Here is a 21,278-nt window from a genome sequence, read left to right on the forward strand (position 1 = left end):
CACAATAACTCTCATTAACCCATCCACTTCTTATACCACAACATCCTCCACCACCAAACCTTTCCTACCCAATCATTCCTCAACCTCCCAAAACAACATATCCAAACCACCTCCATAATCATATCTTTATTTTTTTTATTTTTTGTTCTTTATTTTTTATTATTATTATTATTATTATTATTATTATTATTATTATTATTATTATTAGTATTAGTATTATTATTAGTATTAGTATTAGTATTATTATTATTATTATTATTATATATTTTTTGTGCAATATTAGCCATTGCTGATATTGACGGCTACATGCTGGAAAAGCTTTGGAAGGAGATAGACTATCGGCTTAATGTGTGCCGTGGTACGCGAGGTGCTCCCATAGAACATTTATGAATATGTTCCAAGAAAACTTTGACAATTTACCTTTCTTTGCATATGTTTCATAATAACATATGTTCATTAGATTTTACACAATAACTTTCTGAAATCGGGTCCATCATTTTGATTTGCTTATATATAGCATTAATAATACGACATTATGTTATAACCTATGCTAATGCATTTTTATTGAATATCAATGTGACCATAGTAGTCCACACTATTCATTGGGACAACAGATCTTTGTAACCTGTTACACTAACTTAGTTGGTGCAAAAGACGGTAATTCTAGTAATACGTATGTCATATTCATATAAAATATCAATAACAACAAATATTTAATGTGACTAATTATATTACTATTTGCCCAATACTCATTCAACTGTATAATTTCATCATGATTCGTTATATACTGGTATGTAAAGAATGAACAAACATCATCTACATTAAAACACTTTCCTTCTTGTCTTTGCCAAAACAGTCATCGATTATATCATTAATCTTTCCACTTTCTACACACATGAGGCAGAGGTTACATAAGTTTGTCATAAAATATTATTGTTCTAAATTCATTTTACCCTCTTTGGCTGAGAAAAGATTTTTCTCCACGGCAAGTTGAAATCATCACACAAAGGAAATTACATTCTAGAATTGTTTCTACATTACGGAATGCTGATTGGACATGGTCATTAAATATTACTTGATACAGATCGTGATGTGTCAGATCGTGATGTGTCAGATTTTCCTGTGTATGACTTTGACTAAATCTAACCTTTTGATGAAAAATGTTTGACTTCTGCCAACAACGTCCATGTCCACAATCTTCAGGATATGTTTGGCTTAAAGACGATTTTTTTTCTTCTGTCGTATTTAGTTTCGTTAGGAATGAAAACTTTTTTGGGGTACTATTGTATATTGATGCCCTGTGTGCCAAATTAGATTCTAAAGCATCTATCACAGGTATAAATGCTACGATTCTGAACTTGTCTCTTAGCTCAAGGTTCTCTAGAGCATCATCTCATCGTCATTTATATGCCTCCTTCTAGATCTTCTGCTTTTCTTGTCATCATCGGGTAATTTGTTTTTTGCCTGTTCTTGAAATGATCAAAAAATCTCTGAATTTAACGAAATCCGAAAGGGAAGTATATAATTTATTGCATAGATCGAGACTAATCTTGGAGTTTTGCAGTGATTGACTAACTTTTGAATCATCTTTCAAGAATAACAACAGCACCGCCGATCTATGTGTAGATGATGAAAAGAAATTACATATATATGTTCTTTTAATAATCCCCCCCCAAAAAAAATTACTGTATCTAAACAACAGTTAATTGCGCTCTACCAATAATATTTAAGGAATGACCTCCACATGGAATATATAGCATCTTACTAATCTTCAATTTTATTTCTTGCATACCTTTGTACTTTCATGACATATTGGCAGTTACCGTGATATTTTAAGGTCTCTATAATTTGCGTATTACGGTTAGTGTGAATTTCATGTACTTAGCTTTTCCTGTTATTGTTCTAAACCAATGTCTCTGCAAGCGTTTAGTAAAACCTCTACATTTCTTTCTATAACCTCATATAAAACTGACACTATCAGTATAAGCCATAACTTGGTGAGTGCCATTCAGTTCTAGGTTCTATAACCTAGAAAATAACTCATCTTTATAACGAGATACTTTGTATCGATCATAATTGTATGATTCATAATTGTTTATCTTTCGGGCAGAAAGTGCTTTTACACAAGCACTATACATATTATAACGTTAATTAAAATAATAGAAGAAGAATGTTTTTAATATAGAAATATATATTATTGTCTGTTGGTTGCTATGTCGTTGTTTATATATACTTACTTAACATGTTTGTTGCAAGACAGTTTGTGTGAATATACGTAAAGGGGAATCAAAGAATAAATTATTTAATATTTATCATGAACTTGTAATTTCGTTAAAGGTGATCATCTTAGTGAATATAACATCAGAAGATATTTTAAGGTATAAATGAGTATTGCCACTAGAGATATACTTATATTAACTGAACCAGGGTTAACGGCTACCTTTGGTGAGTCGTTGTAAAATTTTGGTTACCTCACCCGGGATTATTGTAAATTCATATCCCGAAGTTTAAAGTAAGGGTGAATTTACTTGATAAGAAGGTTCATGAATACTAACTCAACCATTCTTAGAAGTGGCAGAGTAATCATAAGAAAAGTCATGATTGGTGAGACAGTAGAGAATGAAACTGTTGACGGTGTTAACAATGAGCAGAACATAGCTCCCATTACACCTGGAATGTCGACACTAGAGGACAGAATTCTAATAGCATTACAGCGACAGGAACAAAATTTAGCTCAAATGTCTGAAGAATTAAATCAAACGGTACAGCAAAAATCTGAAGAATCTAGTAGACAGTATGAAGAATTGAGTAGACGATTAGAACAAATAGATCAATCTGTAACCCAAGCTGTGAGAGACATCACGCTACAATTTGATGATAAATTAAAAAGATTATCTGAAGATTGCAAGGATAACTACAATCATGTAATCCAAGAAGTCAATATTATAAAAAAAGATTTTGAAGTAATAGAATCTTCTGTTCGTCAGCAAAAGATTCAGGTGACAGATAATTCTAACCAAATACGTGCAAATACACAATTGATATCTACCATACAGGAGGAAATTAGGGCGTTACAGGTTAAAGACAATACATCCAACAACAACGTTGTTACTGATCGTTTGGAATTCCCTCATTCACAAGAGATGCCCTCGCATTCACCCGAAGCAGATCGACGTGGATCTTGTGTTACTTCTTCTTCAAGTAACCCATCCGATGAGGATATTATTTTGGAAAGAATTCAACAAAGGAATATAGATGGGCGGAAAAGAGATGGTGGAACCACGCATAACACGCGGAAAAGAGATGGTGGGATCACGCATAACACAGTAGGTAGAAATTTCCATTTAACACGAAATGGTGAAAGAAATATAAAGTTAAGTGTAAAAATGAGCGAAATACGAGCTATGAGTAAGTTTAGTGGTAGCAGCTGCAATGAAAATGCTACTTCTTTCCTGGAAAAATTTCAGGATGAATGCAGTATAATGTGTATAGATAAATCTCAATATATGAAACTAATCCCTCATTTATTACTCCCACCGTGTTCTTTATGGTTTAAAGCAGTACGGGAACACGTCAAAACATATGAGGAATTCAAAGCAGCGTTGATCGCAAATTATGAGAACGACTTTTTACTTGCTAACAGAGACGCTATGATTAGAAACCAACCTTTTCATCCTCGCCTACACAAATCTATTGTTGATTTTGTTGTGAACACTTACAATGAATTAAAAGTTGTAAATCCACTACAATCTGAATCCAGAGTGATTGCATCTGTCCGAAATCTACTACCTTTTAAATTGCAACAAATTCTGCTTTCTACACAGTGCATAAGTTTCAATCATCTGCTAATGCTTGTTCAATATTACGAAAGTCAATACCAGGCACAGAATAATCAAACTGGAGTAGGTAAAATTAGAAATAATTCAGATAACCTTAGGTCAGTACCTGTCCGGAATGTAAATATTCGTAATGTAAACAATACGGAACATAACCTGAATAGAGTAAATTTAAATAATCAGAATAGGCAAAGATATGATGTAAATCCACCTAACCTAACTAATTGTGATAATAATTATGTCAGACCATTTAACCGAAGTAGGTTCCAAAACAGACGAAATGTATGGCGTAATTCTGGAAATACTGTAAACCGTATTGATAGACGTAACTTTAATTTAAGAGATGGCACTTCGTATCATAATCAAAACAATCACGCAATTCCTGTACAAAATAATAATGCGGAACATAATCAGGATTGTGCAATACAATGTACTTTATTGGAACCATACACGAGTACGAATTTAAACTGACTGCAGCTGATGTGGTAGGGGTTAAACCCATATCAGCTATTGATTCTTATGAATATTTATCTTCAAATTTATGTGTTAATGTCAATAATGAAAACAACACCCACAAAGTAATGCGTTGTTAAAGAAGATTTATAAATTTTGTGACGTTTTCTCAGGTCCTTATTTATGTTTCAAGGAAATAAACCCTAAAGTTTTTGAATTGTTGAACGCTAAAACAGGTACGTCAATTGGACTTCGTAATATAGATGAGTTGAAGGTTTGGAGGCCTACCCAGTATACAAGAGAAAAATGGATGCAGCTGGTAAAAAGGTTAGTTGCACCTGACATTCTTGCTCAAATAAATAAGAATGAAGGAAACTAAGACTTCTGTTTGTGTGAAAATAACTTTAATTCCTTCTTTTCGCTCGCCCGAGCATAGGTTACATTTTATTTTTGATTTTTACTTAATTTAATTTTCTTTAATTCTCATTAACAAATATTAATTTCCAAATGATTTTAAAAACAAAGGTTATTTATATTATATTGATTTGTGTTGGAACTTTATTGTCAAAGATTATATTCAGTATAAGGCTCATTCTATTAAGCTAATTATCCGACGACCGTACCCATGCGTTACCTTATATGATACTCGGATAAGATTCTTTTGTATCCTGACACCTTATTGATATGATACATACTTTAAAATGTCATCTAACGTAATTATTATATAATTCGCTCTGTAAAGATTAACCATTTTTAACATGACCGTTTTTAATAATGCATGAAACTATTGATCATTGTAATTTATGTTTTAGGATGTAATTATCTCTTATGCTTTTGATTTCGCATCCTTCGTTAATTGTATTAGTAAGCGACGACTTTTTAATGATAAAAGATAAATAATAGTGGAATGAAAGTTTTATTATAAATGTATTTATATGAGGTGACTGAACGAAGTTATATATATGAAGGGCGATCAAAATGTAAAGAACACAACTATTATCATGTTATTATTATAAACGGACCAGTGGTTCTTAAATATAAAAGTCAAGCTTCCATGTAACTTTTATATTTAGTCCCTTTATCGAGCGACATTTTATATAACGAGATACTTTGTATCGATTCATAATTGTATGATTCATAATTGTTTATCTTTCGGGCAGAAAGTGCTTTTACACAAGCACTATACATATTATAACGTTAATTAAAATAATAGAAGAAGAATGTTTTTAATATAAGAAATATATATTATTGTCTTGTTGGTTGCTATGTCGTTGTTTATATATACTTACTTAACATGTTTGGTTGCAAGACAGTTTGTGTGAATATACGTTAAAGGGGAATCAAAGAATAAATTATTTAATATTTATCATGAACTTGTAATTTCGTTAAAAGGTGATCATCTTAGTGAATATAACATCAGATGATATTTTAAGGTATAAATGAGTATTGCCACTAGAGATATACTTATATTAACTGAACCAGGGTTAACGGCTACCTTTGGTGAGTCGTTGTATCTTACATCCATTACTTTGCGTGCGTTTTTCTTAAAACTCCATAGTCTAATATACTTTGGCCCGCGCTGGGATCACGAACACGAACACTCGTATCACAAACTTGAATAAATTATTTACATTATTGCTGTTTTTGGTCCAATAATAAAGAAAAAAACTCCCGGGTATTCAAAACCACTAAAAAAAAACAAATGTTTCAGTACTTGATAGTTCGAACTTTGTCCACTTACACTGAGAGGTGCGTTTCGAAACGTTTAACATTAGAAATGAAAGAGAGATGTGTTGATGTATGCAGGGATATTTTGAGCCAGTAAGAAGCTGACGGTGAATCATTTACTATATTATCAATAAAGATGGAAGTTGGGTTCAAATTTCGAAGCCTTTAGCCTACTTAGAGATGCACTTAGGGCTGCCATATCTCTGGGCGCCGCGCCGTTCAAAATGCCCGAATTCCTAATACATTCTACATGTCTATGAGCCAACTAACTCAACCTATGTGTCTTATACTAAACTATCTATGATTCATTATGTATATCTATGTTTCATTTCATTTCGTCTTTATAATGATACAGATTGCATGAATTCATGCGTATGAATAAGACTCGTCAACGTATGAAGATACATACACATACTGATTACATTAAAATACTAAGCTATATCTACGATACAAAACAATAGACATTTTTAAGACTATCAGTAATCAAATTCATTTACACATCTAGGAATACATTCGCGGAATAAAAGCAGTGCTGTAACAGATATGTTTTCAGTAAGCTCTTGAATTCTCCTCTTTATTCTGTCATTCGAATATATTGAGGAAGTTTGTTATATAATATGGTACCCATAAATGTTGGATTCCTTTCATATAACTTTGTGTGATGCTGTTTGCTGGGGATTTCATCCTTACGCCTGGTATAGTATTTATGGATTGATGGTGTGTTAAGTAATTCAATGTTGGTTTTAACAAAAAAAAAAAAAAAAAAAAAAAAGTGAAATACGTATTGACAGGGTAAAGGCAATATTTTAAGTTCTTTGAATATTGGCCTATGGAGTCGTTTAATTTTGCCCCTGTTATAGTTCTTAAAACCCTTTTATGAATCACGAAAAACATATTACCTTTTTGGGAACTTCCCCAGAAGATTATACCATATGTTAGTAAAGACTGAAAGAGTCCGAAATATAAGTTACGAAACGTATCTAGATTTAAAACATATTTGATAGATTTTAATGTATAGAGCATTTTATTGAGCTTTTGATCAATGAAGATATGTGTGCTTCCTAAGGAAGACTGTGATTTACCAAAGTCCCAGACATTTTGTTGAGTTTGAATTGTTGAGTTCTATATAAGGTTCTACTTAGCTGTTTTCCATTATCTATAACCATTATATTTTTACTATAAGAAAAGGTTAGGTTTAAATTATTTCCATTGTTGCGCCTTTAATATCGCATAACACCAACATTTAGATATATAACAGAGGTGGAGATAGAAATTAAAATAAGTTTCTATTGAAATGGACTGTAGAATGAGTTCTTTGTTTTAAAATGTGGAATATTAAAATTTGATAGGAAGGATAATAATAACTGTAAATTATGAAGTGCATTTTTCGAGAGAACAGTTCCACCAAACTTGTTCAAAATAACTCAACATATTATCGCTATGCCAGTCTGTAATGTGCATGTTGAACGAGTGTTTAGTGTATCGAAAACTTTATTGTCAGATTATACAAATAGAATGCCAACAAAACTTCTGATGACTGAAATTTGTTGTCCAGATGAATCTGGAAATTACCTGTCACGATCACTGCATTATGATTCTGGTTCTTCATAACGCAGTGAGGAGCTCTAAAAATTATGAATAAAAAGGTAGGTCCCTATAATCACTAGTTTATCTAAATTTAGCTCGGTACACTATAGGTTTGGTTCGTAGTAATGGTGGTGTAGCTATAACTAGTAATAGTGGTTATATGTGTTGAGTTACAGTGGCAATTCTGTAAACATGAATCAAATTTTCAGTTTCAAACTTGTGTGCTCAATTACAAAACTGGTATCTCCGGACTTGCCTTCCATTCAATCTGGTATCCCTAGATGGAATGGATCGAGGTTCGAGAATGACAAGAAAATTCAGTTACCGGTCCGGTGAATGAGTGATTACGCATGCACTTAAAAGATTTTTTTGTCTTCTGTGGAATGAGTACCCTTTTCAAGTGCTAGCGTAAATGAATTGCACTAGGTGAGAGAGAGCTATGTTAAAAAATAGTAATGTACGGTGATGCCTTAGAATAAGAACTTAATCCATTCCAGAACCCTGTTCGAGTTCGAAGACAAGTTTTTCAATTTAAAATAATAGAAACTTTATTAACCCGTTCCTGGGCAACGCCATCTAGATTACAAGGCCTTCGCACTGGTGTGTGACGTCACATTAATTGCCCATGTAAGAATTATCTCAGACAGAGCATGTATAGGCAACACCACCTAGATTACACTTAGATGGTGGGTTCTGGGTCCCACGAACTTGAATGATTTTAAAAGTTATACACTGGATTTTAATGTAAAATCTTCAGTAATAATTATACTTGAATAAGAATTATTTTTTCAGGACCCATAGCGAACATTAAGTTGCTATTATATTTAAAAGAATAACGAAACAGATACAAGGGTATCAAATTAGCAGTGAAAACCACAGGAGATGCTTTCACTCCAACTTTCGTCAACGAACTGAACAACAAAGCGGAGAGAAAACACGCGAAAACACATACCAAGTACTTGTTGGTCGTTGGGATTCCAAAGCAGCATCCGCATTCAGAGGCAAAATGTGCTCGAAATTTTGGTTCGTATTCCAAGTTTTTTTTAAGTTCTGAGGCGTTCAGAATCCAAGGTACCTTTGTAATTATTTTTAGCTTTCATTAAATATTTTCCAAAAATTATATTTCCGGTTATTTATTTAATGAACCTTGTACACTCATGTCCAAAATAATTGTCGCATATCTATATCTGTCTTCTTGTAAGAATATAATTTTATAATGATTTTGTAGGGTACTTTTAATACTGATACTATGTGTATAATCGGGAAATGTATATCTGTTGTAAATTTCATAGGAAAAGAATTATAAATACGAAAATTAGAGTGAGTAAAACAAAATGTTGCTAAATGGACAAGAAAGTTTTATTTTCATTTTATTCTTCTTATTTACTGCTCTTTTGACATGAAATTTGCTACATACATGTATTTGCTGATTATACATACACTAACATTATAAGAAATACCGGGCGAACTCGTTATCAAATTATATTTCTACAACAACATATTTATAGACATGCGGCAATAATTTTGGACATGAGTGTGCATCAGTTTGGTTCATTTCAGTTCAATTTACGAAGAACACTGATACTCGAGTTCATTTCAGAATTGTACACCTTCTTGGCACGGAGCATATTTCTTTTCATTGTGTTGTAAGACATTTCAGATGGATAGAGTGAATAATCTCCCGCTACCCATACGTTACACAGCAATGTTCAGTTCCAACAGTCCCTACACAAATTGTCTTGTCTTTGTGCTGACAAAGCATTTTCAGCTGGCAAGGAGCAGGGAGAAAGCATCTGTAGTTTGTTCATCGACTCTAGTTGTTGTTAAGCAAGAAATGGTCGCTAAAGACGGGTCCACGGGATTTCCACTGCGCCTGGTGGTCTGGTGAGTGGTGGTCGTTGAATTGAGCTTTAGTACAGCTTGCGGCAGTGAATCGGGCGATTTTAAAAACGTTATTATGAGGAAATGATGAAATTTATTTGGTTGTAAGAAGTTGGAATACAAACAAGACATGAAAGCATTTAGTTATTTTTGAGTTTAAGTCACCAAACAGGAAACAATGTGGCACAAAATAAAGAAAATAATGTTTCAGCGAAAACGCAACTGCCCAAAAAATGACATCTGTCAGATGGCCGCCATCCTACTGTGCACATTTAGTAACTCTTTTGCTAAAGATACCCATTACTTTTGGCAGCATATTAAGAGAATTCTTGGAACTTCTTTGTGAATGCGACGTTTTAATTCTGGAATTGACATGCAGACAAGAAATCTTTGAAAAAAATCGTTGTGATAATTTTCTCTTGTGGTGCAATACTATTTTTTTATTATTTAATTTTGTGCAACACTATTTTCTGTTCGGTGATTTAAATTCACAAATAAATAAGTGCTTTCATGTCTAGTTTGTATTCCAACTTGTTACATTCAAATAAATTTCATCATTTCCTCGTAATAACGTTTTTAAAATCGCCAATCTACTGCCGCATCCTGTACATTTTCCTTACGGGATTTCAAATCGATTCCTGACAAGTAAACCTTACGTTTGGGTGAATCGAGTTGCTGACTGAGACACATATGAGAAAGTAGTACTGAATGTGGTCAGTATTTCAGTGAAGTTGTAGGTGCGAAGCTCCAGGGGTTTAGGAGATACAGCTACCAGAACATCACATGGAAGTACACAATAGTCTTCATACAGTTGGAGGTAAAAGCTCTGTAAGGCCTCTTGTAACGACAAAAGGTGAATAACAAATATATGGGTACATATTAGGACTAGGGGGAAGTCATATAGTAAGGGTATACCTGACGGCGGCCATCTTGAAATCCGACATTTTGAATTAAAGTTAAGTTTTTAAAATAGGAATAGGATCATGTGATACATGATTTAAAGCGCAAATTTAATCAGAAGAACAATGGTTACGTTAATTTTGTTTTACGCGCAATTGGTAAAAAGTTACACGGAAATTAAATATTGTTGCAGCATATGTATTAGTCCTTTACCCCAACTTGTAAATTTTGTGTTAATGATAATAATTAAATAAAAAGCAGGTGGATAAATATTAGATCTATGGTAAGAGTTGCCTTGATGGTGGCCATGTTCAAATCCGCCATTTTGAAAGTTTTAAACAAAACGCATAACATTGACACCTTATTAATAGCAAATTTTACCATAAATCCAACGGTATAACCATTTTTGTTTTATCATTAACCAGCATTTGTTATCGCATTAACAAGTTGCTAATTTAAGGAAAAATGACCAAAGGGGAATTGAGTCATAATTGAACTTGGGTCTTTCTTCCAGACAAAGTCTTCAATTAGTACAATCAATATGTAGTTCAGAAAAGAGTGCATGACTTGTACAAATGACTTGCACAAGAACTAACATTGTAACGCCACCATTGTATTTCTGATTAACTTCTAGCCCGAAGTCATCTATTGCATTACTCTATTCCCATTTAATTTTGTTCTGGTTAATGATAAAGCAAAAATGGTTATACCGTTGGATTTATGGTAAAATTTGCTATTAATAAGGTGTCAATGTTATGCGTTGTGTTTAAAACTTTCAAAATGGCGGATTTGAACATGGCCGCAATTAAGGCAACTCTTACCACAGATCTAATATTTATCCACCTGCTTTTTATTATTATCATTAACGCAAAATTTACAAGGTGGGGTAAAGGACTAATACATATGCTGCAACAATATTTAATTTCCCTGCAACTCTTTACCAATTGCGCGTAAAACAAAATTAACGTAACCATTGTTCTTCTGATTAAATTTGCGCCTTATGTCATGTATCACATGACCCTATTCATATATTAAAAACTTAAACTTAATTCAAAATGTCGGATTTCAAGATGGCCGCCGTCAGGTATACCCTTACTATATGACTTCCCCCTAGTCCTAATATGTACCCATATATTTGTTATTCACCTTTTGTCGTTACAAGAGGTCTTACAGGGCTTTTACCTCCAACTGTATGAAGACTATTGTGTACTTCCATGTGATGTTCTGGTAGCTGTATCTCCTAAACCCCTGGAGCTTCGCACCTACAACTTCACTGAAATACTGACCATATTTAGTACTACTTTCTCATATGTGTCTCAGTCAGCAACTCGATTCACCCAACGTAAGGTTTACTTGTGAGAAAATAATGTCATTGAGAGAAGTTTCACTGTGCATTTCTGGAAAATACCATTAATAATGTCAAGTAAAATAATAATATCATGAAGTATCTTTATGAAATCTGTAAAGATTATTATAATAAATATACAAGGAAAATAAAAGTCAATTTACCTTCATCGGTACGTCTCTGTTCATGTTTTTCCGTATCTTCTGGCTCATCCTTTTTACTTCTTTCTGTACTTGTCGATGATTTACGGGTCGTTGATGCTTCATAACTTTCTGGCTTTTCATGACTATCTTTCTGTGATGTTTCTGGACTTTCTGATCGTGATTCTTTTTCAGCCTATGAGTAAATATATATTGAATAATTTAACAGTTAAACAACAGTAATTTTTGAGGAAAAAAAGGGAAATTAGAGGGGAAACAACAAGATACTAAATTAAACTAATTTATTCTGATGTATGATTTGATTTGAATTTAGTGTACCTTTCAGCAGCGAAGCTATAGGAGATGTGGACCTACAGCTCAACGTGGGATTCGAATCACATGAGCTCCTACCAAGAAATGAACCCGGATCTCCCGCGTTCACATAGCTACGAGGGAGCTCTATTTTATTCAGTAAAGGACCATACTGTTTTCTGATACTGTACAAGTTGAAGCAACTTCATTACATCTCTGTGCAAAGAAACAAGAATATACTTGAATTTTTTGAGCATGGAATTATGGTAACAAAACTTATTTTGTAGATTAAAGTATCAACTACGCAAAAAAAAAAAAAAAAAAAAAAAAATCAGAATTCTACTTGGTAGCTTTGAATGTGGTCTCTCTCTACAGTCATAGATGAAAACAAAAAGGATAAAAGTAACGTGTCAGTGATTTTTTCGCTTGTAGCCTGTTGGCTATAGCCAATACGGTTAAACGGGAATACCATTGAGGTCAGGTCATACCTGGAAACCTCTAATAGCGTTAGGTTTGATACGTTACGAGTTTAAACTTGGAGCAAACCCTACTGAAGCGGGAAGAAATGGGCCAAGCATTCGGTCGAAATGTGATAAATCAGCAAATGGGGGCAGAGATGGTTTGATATATTTAAGTTCTAGAAAAAAGAATAGACGTAGAGTGAGTCCCTGAAGAAGACAAAGAGACGTCTTTTAATAAAATAAAAGACTAACATAGTCAAGGAGAGTCTGGTTGATATTATTCTTTTGTCCTTCTTTATTTCAATAAACATTCACTCTAAGTTCAATTGATGTATGAGTGAATAAGTATGGCTCATATAAACCGCAAGGGCAGAATGACTTCTTTCCTTCCATTGTTTATATGTTGAGCTTCGACTGGTCCAGCAGAAAATCAACTTCTTTCCTTTACAGAAACTGAACGGCAAATGCATAGATACTATTACAAGAGTAGAGACAGAGCACATTCTGTCTTTTGTTTGGTTGTCCATCTTTTGCAGATGAATAAGTGGAAAAAAGTATAGCTCGGAGAGACACTGGAATAATAAAGTGAATATTAAAACAAAAGATGGTACAACCTAATAATTTCACAGGGTTCAGGTTCTTTGCATTGTACGAGAAACCACTAGTACTTGTATTTATTCTCAAGAAGTATGGATATGAAAGGATTTAAAAAATGTTCCTAGTGTTTTGTAAATAATTAATATGATTGACGTGTTGAATTTGTAAAATTAAATCATAATATGAGAATGGAAGACTGCTACCTCGAAACTTGCTTCTGAATAATAATAATAATAATAATAATAATAATAATAATAATAATAATAATAATAATAATAATAATAATAATAATAATAATAATACTTTCAAGGCATGTGATTTCACTATCATCAAAATTCGTTTCCCATCGTCCTCTTTGAATTCATCCGTGAGAGGTAATAATTCAATTACATAAATAAATAAATAAATAACTAGTAAATACAATTTTATAGAGGACTCCATGTTTAATGCAAAATAATATATATGAAAATTAAACATCCAATCATATGAGGCATGATTTTTTAAAAAAAATTCTTTCAAATACACCGTGTTTCAAAAAGAATGACCTGATTTTGGACGATAATAATTACGGAACACATGGGACGTGCCGGCAAGGAAATGAATGTTGTTTGAATGGGCGTGGCCTAGAGTTTCAGAAAATCGCTATTAGATGCCAGTCTTCTTAGTTTGCAGTCAGTCAGAAGTAAGATGGCGTATGCTCAACAGAAGGCCTTTTGTATGCTGCAGTTAGTGATTTCGGTCCAGTGTGCTTTTCTTCGGCATTTTGAAATCGATCCGCCTACACCCAACAACATTCATCGTTAACATCGCCAATTTGAAGAGAGGATGCTTGTGCAAAGGTAATAGTTCAGATCGGCCTCTTTGTGTAAATTTTATGACGAATTCAGCTATCGTCTAGATGTTGTTCGTGCTACTGCTGGTGGACACATAGAGAATTTGTAATAGTATAGCTACAACTTGAAGATTTTGTGAGTATTTTGCAATTTGTCCCATTTTTGTAGTATGTTTTTATCAACACATATGGACTTTTAAAATCAGGTCATTTTGTTTGAAATACCCTGTATATTCATGTCCTATTACTTCCACGGATCCTGCATTCGCAGTTTTATTTCTTTTTCAGGTCTTAACACGCTAGTCACAACAAATGTTTTACAATAGAAATGTATACATCTTCAATATTATGTTGTAAAGATTCTTTTGCAGTTAAATGGCAAGCTACTAGTCTTCTATGCGGAAAAACCTGGGATCGGTTCCCAGAGGGGTCACGAGGTTCGGATTCCACATGAAGTTGTTTCATATGTTCTCAGTGTTGAAAGGATAGTCAAACTTCGAACACTGATCAATATTAAATTCTAGTCAAACAAACAGATAAAACCATTACTACTCACCTCTTCCTTTTCTTCCATTCGTTTACGAATTTTTTCAATGTCAGAAGCTCCAAATGTTGCCATCATCTATGTAACAATGGAAAACAAAACAGTATAACTTTTAAACAAAAACGATTTTTTTTTACTATATACTAACTAAACTACTCTAACTAACTAAGTAACAAGAAAATCTAATTATAAGAAGAACAACTTATGAGACAGCATTTAGAATCTGATTTTGCTTTTAAAGGAACATCAAGTGATCTAGAAAATGACTTCATTGAATACGTGTCATGTGTTTTAAACGGTATAATGAGAGACGAAATTTTACGAGCAGGGTTGGTTTCAGTACAAGTCAACGAAACAAAACAACACATGTTTATTGTATAGCGCAGATAAGTGTGATAGTGCAATAATGTCTGAACGATCAAGTATAACAAAGATTCTTAGGGTTCTTCGATATTTCTCGTGATAAAGGCTGCACAAGGAATGTCAGAGATCATTCTTCGTGTTGTGAAGGAACTCAATGCAGGCAAAGAAAAAAAAAGCTTGTGTGTCAAACGCAAGACGGCATCTGTAATGGCTGCTTCGAAATGAGGTGTGCAGTATTATGTGAAGAAAGAATGCTCGTATCCATTGTTCATACAGTGCAATGCTGATAGGTTGTACTTGGTGTTACTACACGGTGCAAAAACCATAAAACACATAAAATTGGAACGGTGAATATTTATATATGAGAACACTTATTCTATAGAGGCAAATACTAATCAATTGCTCATATGTAGATTCCACTTAACTTCCATAAAAATCTGAACAACGATTGGCTAAGCTGAAATTGGTATACAATTAATGTTAGAAACATATATTTTATAAACTTTTCCTGACTTTCGTTGATTTCCAGTCTTTTTCCCTGAACTTCCCTGACTTCCCTGTCCAGTAGGAACTCTGCACTTGCAGTTCAGGCGGGAACTTGTTCTCGTGATTTGTTCTCTTTGGAATTTGTAGAACTACTTGACTGTCAACAGTTTCAGGATGACATGAATGATTTTTCTAGGAAGAAACAAGAGTATCCCCTTAAACCGTATTCTTTTTGACGCGAGTTAGCTGCAGAATGAACTGATGGTCATCTACTCTGACGAAAATAAATATATTAGGTCTATTAATGTACTTCAATACATCGAATCAAACAGCCTACAAGAATGTCTTTGCTTGTTATACTTGTGCTTAATATTCCAGCTACTATCGCATCATGTGAGAGAAGCAACGGCGCCGACTTTCCAAAATTTATGTGGGTGCATATCAATGGCAGGACGTGTTATATGTTTTCAGGGGAGTCTCGATATGTTTTGATTGTTTTCCTTTCAATTAAAATATTTTATGAACAGTGTCACAAAGAGCTGTGGTTTGATAAAGTAAAATATTCCGGTACTATATGGATAACTTGGAGCTCCCTATCTCAGTCGGTAACAAGTCTTAACTTAAACGCAACAGAAACGGGTTCAAACCCTTAAACGCAACAGAAACGGGTTCAAACCCGGATCTAAGGATAAGTTACTGTAATGAATACTCTCAACATATGTAATTGTAACATTAAATGTATACCTTAAACAACTTACATGATGCACAATGATTGAAAGAGGCAATGATACCAACATATTACTAAAAGAAAATACCACATTCATACAAATTAAAATGGAAAATCTTCATAAAAAACAAATAATTTTAATCGTATTGCAGAAAGAATTTGCAAGGATTTTGTTGTGAACATAAACTACAAAGTGACTAACTTAGTGTGTTGCTTGGTTGCCCTTGCACAAACACATTTGAAACAAACAATTATGTTCTAGAGGTTAGATATTTTAACTTCCACCTCAATGTTTTAATTTAATTGCTTATAATCCTTTGATAATGGCAAATAAGAAATATTTATCTTATTTTTATCAAACTAAAAATCTTGTGGGGGCAGCGCACCCACAAGATTATTTGTGTGGGTGCTGGAGCACCGGAGCACCCACGTAGTCGGCGCGCATGGAGAGAAGAATGAGGCCCTGAAGAGAATTACAACATCCCTGAAGAATACAATGAATGACGACAGACTTAGTGCGTTAATTTCAATCGCCATAGGAAAGAACCTATTGAGAATATTAATCATAAATCCGGCTTTCAAGGAGAAAGTAATAGACGTATTTGCCGAGAAGAAAAACAGACGCTTGGAATTAATTTATAAGAAGATATAAGTAATCTAAATAAATTATATTATTATTATTATTATTATTATTATTATTATTATTATTATTATTATTATTATTATTATTATTATTATTAAATCTTGGACCTATCTAATGATACCACCATCTTTCTCAACTATATATATTGAAGAACATTATATATATATATCAATTTACGAGGGCTATCCAGAAAGTAGATTACGTTTTCGTCTGTGTCCGGTAGGGGCGGGGCTAGCGCGGCCATCTTGGGGTCAGAGCGTTGCGCAGCTCAGTCGGCATCTAGCCGTGCTAGTGAGAGGTTCGTGCTGTGCTCCATTAAGATACTGTGACGGTTTGAAATGTCTGCGTTAATTGAAAATCCCGCGAGCTGCGAGATGCGTGCAGTAATAAGGTTTCTGACAGCAAAAAACTGTAAACCGATAGAAATCTATCGGCAGCTGTGTGAAGTGTATGGGGACAACATTATCACTGAAGGTGGAGTGCGACAGTGGGTCATAAGATTTAAAAATGGCCGAACCAATGTTCACGACGAAGATCGAAGTGGGAGACCCAGCAAAGTGACTGCCGAACTTGTCGAAAAAGTCGAAGTTAAAGTCCGTGAAAATCGAAAGTTCACAATAACGGAACTTTCTTTGAGTTTTCCACCTATTCCCAGCAATGAAGAAGTGGCTGGCTATGCAGCGTTTTGATGACGACGAACAGCTGCAAGAAGAGGTAACGAAGTGGTTGAAGTCGCAGGCGGCCGAATTTTTCGACGAAGGAATTTCCAAGCTCGTACATCGCTACGATAAATGCCTTAATTTGAATGGTGACTATGTCGAAAAGTAGTATTTGTGTGTGGCTTTCATCTGTATATAATAAAATTTGTTTCCTATACTTTGTTGATTTTTTATTCCAAAACGTAATCTACTTTCTGGATAGCCCTCGTATCATGTTTCTTAAATGTCATAGTTGGCATATAGATAACGTTGCGGGGGCGCGGTGGCTCAGTGGTAGAGCGTTCACCTCCGGTGCTTGGGGTCCCTGGTTCGATCCCAGCTCGCGCCGTGTGGACTTTGTGGTGGACAAACACCGTGCTCGTGGGTTTTCTCGGGGTTCTCCCGTTTCCTCCCACTTTCTTCATTCCACCATTTCATTCATTTCTCATAATCACCGTCTCCTTTAGCCTAACCGGCATAACCGTGGGACGTAAAACTCAAAATTTCATTTCATTTTCATTTCATTTCAGATAACGTTGCATTAACATTATTACCCCCTGACTCAGTCAACTCTCGATTGGTTTGAAGCAGCTTTCGATAATTCCTTATCCTGAGCCAAATTTTTTATTTCCCTTTAGCTTTTTTAACTTTCTCTCTTCTCTACTATTATTTGGTACGTATTTTTCAATCACGGCCTTTCCTTGTATTTTTCCTTCTTCTGTTCTCCATATAACAAATAGTGTTATTCTTCTAGGACTTCTAATGTGTCCGATCAACCTATTTCTATTCGAAATTGTCTTCAATATATTTCTTTTTTCTTCCTCTCTCTCTCTCTCTCTCTCTCCCTCCCTCTCTCTCTCTCTTTCTCCTACTTATACAAACGTGCTCTCATTCTTACTTTGTTTATCCATTTCATTTGCACCAATTTTCTGTAGATCCAAATTTCGAATTGCTTCCATTCTCCGTTTATCTTCCGCTAGAATCGATTCTTCGCACCCACACAGCGTAAACCTCGTTTCAATGCTAAACATATCTTTATCTTTATTCTTGATTTCGATATTTTCTGTTGAGACTTTTATTTGAAGAGAAAATAAAAGCCTCCAACAGGAAATATTGAAATCAAAAGAAGTCGTTCTTCGCTGTAGCTACTCTAGATTAAAATTTTCCTTTGATTGGCGTTTAATTCCCATTGATCAATCAATTCGATCAAAGTTATTGCCTCTTAAAAGATATGAGACGTGTCTGGAATGTAAGTACCGTTTCGTTTGAATACCACCGCAGCGCTAGTGTTGGCGCTCCGCGCAATCGTGTTGGTTTCACTGGTTCATTGCTTCTCCACTGACGATAGCATTGTTGTGTTGTCGCAAGTGCACTGTGTCCTGTGATCGTTTACAATGTTGCTAAAGCTGCTGACTGAGATTCGTTCTGTTATCCGGTTTTTGAATGCAAGGAACGTTACGCTGTTCGAAATTCATTGTCAAATTGTAGAGACTTATGATGAACATGCAATGAGTGATGAAATGGTGCAAAAGTCGGTGAGGCAGTTCAATAAAGGACAGACAAATGTCCACGACGAACCACGAAATGGATGGCCTAATGAAAATGAAATGAAATTTTTGAGTTTTACGTCCCACGTTATGCCGACTAGGCTAAAGGAAACGGTGATGATGAGAAATGAATGAAATGGTGGAATGAAGAAAGTGGGAGGAAACGGAAGAACCCGAGAAAACCCACGAGTACGGTGTTTGTCCACCACAAAGTCCACACGGCGCGAGCTGGGATCGAACCATGGACCCCAAGCACCGGAGGTGAACGCTCTACCACTGAGGCACCGCGTCCCCTATTGTGACTGATGAGTTGCTGAGGATAGTGGATGAGAACATTCGTGAGAATAGAAGGTGCACAATGACAATGCTTTCAGATGAGTTTTCTCAAGTTTCAAGAACTGTTTTGCATGAGATTGATACCGACCTATTAGGTTATGGTTGTCTTCACTGGCGGGATGTTTGAGGAAAGTTTGGACAAGTTGCTTACTCGCTATGGCAAGTGTTTGAACATTGGTGGAAACTATATCGAAAAATAGTTGAAGGTGTGCTTTTTCATGTAAAAATAAATTTGACTTGAACAAACCTGTTTTAGTATTTTTTTTTTTCAAAATGGTATATACTTTCCGAACACGCCTCGTATATACTAGAAATTGATTGTCCATATCCTAGTTTCACCTCCGACTATTATGATCTAAGATTAAAGGAGACGGTGATAATGAGACTGATGATAATGGTGGAATGAAGACTGTGGGATGAAACGAAAGAACCCCGGGAAAACTCACACACACGATGTTTGCCCACCCAAAGACTACTTGGTGATAGCTGAGATCGAACTAGAGATCCCACCCATCAGGGGTTAGCGCTCTACCACAGAGTCACCGTGGCCCTTTATAAACTTGTATCATGTTCGTTGCGTTAGTACCTCATGACGATAAAACATTAATAATGTTTTACATTGTACAGTTTATAATTTACCAACGAATTTCGTGAATCGTCTTATTACAAAATATCAAATGTTTTCGATCTAAATTGTCTTAAAGTATACCAGGTATGACATTTTATCTAGTTTTTAATGATGTTATGTTTTGATTTTTACATTTACCTTCGTGAGTGTCAATTTCTTTACTTCTGGGCTAATTTCTTCATCCGATTCTTCAGATTCTTCAGAAAGTGTGTCTTCATCTTCATCTTCTGAGAACATATAATAATCTCCTTCCCTGATAACTAAAAAATAATGTTCGTTGTTACTACTAATATTAATTAACATATAGTGTTCACATATAGTATTAACATATAGTCTTCTTAACACTTTCCGTAATATGAAAGTGAATTTTCTTGTGCCCATGTCGGTATTCTATCTTTCTCAAAAAGTAGAAACAAAGGACACTGATCAATATCTATTACTGTTTCATTATTTCTTCTATTAAACACTTCAATACAACAATAATAATTTAATATGTCATAATTTTAGAAACATTAGAAATTTCGAGCATGAAGTTAACGTGATTTTTTTTCTAAATTATATTTTAATTAATTCTGTTTTATTTTATTTATTTATTTGTTTATTTGCACCCAATAAAGTAATCTCACCTTTTAACTAGATGTAATTTTACAAGTCTCTTCATAAATATCGCAAGAAGGAACTTTTTAATATACCGGCAAAATGTGGTATGATTTTAGTATAATAATTTTAACACTTTTGCTCATGGATTTATGTAATAATTAGCCTATGTAAATTTCAGTTTCATGGCAGTTTAGTAAAGATGGATATCAGAGATAAAGAAAGAAATTCATGGCAAATTAACTTTTAAATATTCGATTTGGAAACAAATACATTTATTGGTATCTTTGAATGCTACTGCTTTAAACAAATGCTCTTTTACTTTCATGATTTTTTAAAAATTTACAACAAACATAATGTGAAAAATACGAAAATGGTTTATTATTGATGCCATTGGTCAAGTTGCTTCCAAGTTGCATCAAATAAATACCGAATCGAATAAAACATGTACAAGAAACAACAAGGAGAATATTTGAAAATTTTTTATAGATAGTTTGGCTATTTGATGGTCATGCAGTATATATTCCAGCCTACAAGACATTCATAATTTCATCGTTAAATGCCAAGAAAATATTTTTTCCCTTAGGTATGAGACTGAATAAGTTTTCATCAAGTCACAACTGTTATAACCATGATT

At 34.1% G+C, this 21,278-nt stretch overlaps 1 protein-coding gene across 3 annotated transcripts in view; it reads right to left on the reverse strand.

The window, feature by feature from the left end:
* LOC145679667 (piezo-type mechanosensitive ion channel component-like) overlaps positions 1 to 21,278 on the reverse strand; it is a 215,593-nt gene that overhangs the window by 167,788 nt on the left and 26,527 nt on the right. For 2 of the 3 annotated variants that reach the window (XM_081750243.1, XM_081750242.1), the window contains exon 1: positions 11,895 to 12,033. The gene's annotated coding sequence lies outside the window, so the exon portion shown is untranslated. Of the gene's footprint in view, positions 1 to 11,894; positions 12,067 to 14,628; positions 14,695 to 20,182; positions 20,305 to 21,278 lie in introns of those variants that run through there. The other variant, XR_014130497.1, reaches the window with a different exon arrangement.

The sequence above is a fragment of the Thermobia domestica genome, chromosome 2 (genome assembly GCF_964235325.1).
Source record: "Thermobia domestica chromosome 2, izTheDome1.hap1.1, whole genome shotgun sequence".
Lineage (NCBI taxonomy): Eukaryota > Metazoa > Arthropoda > Insecta > Zygentoma > Lepismatidae > Thermobia > Thermobia domestica.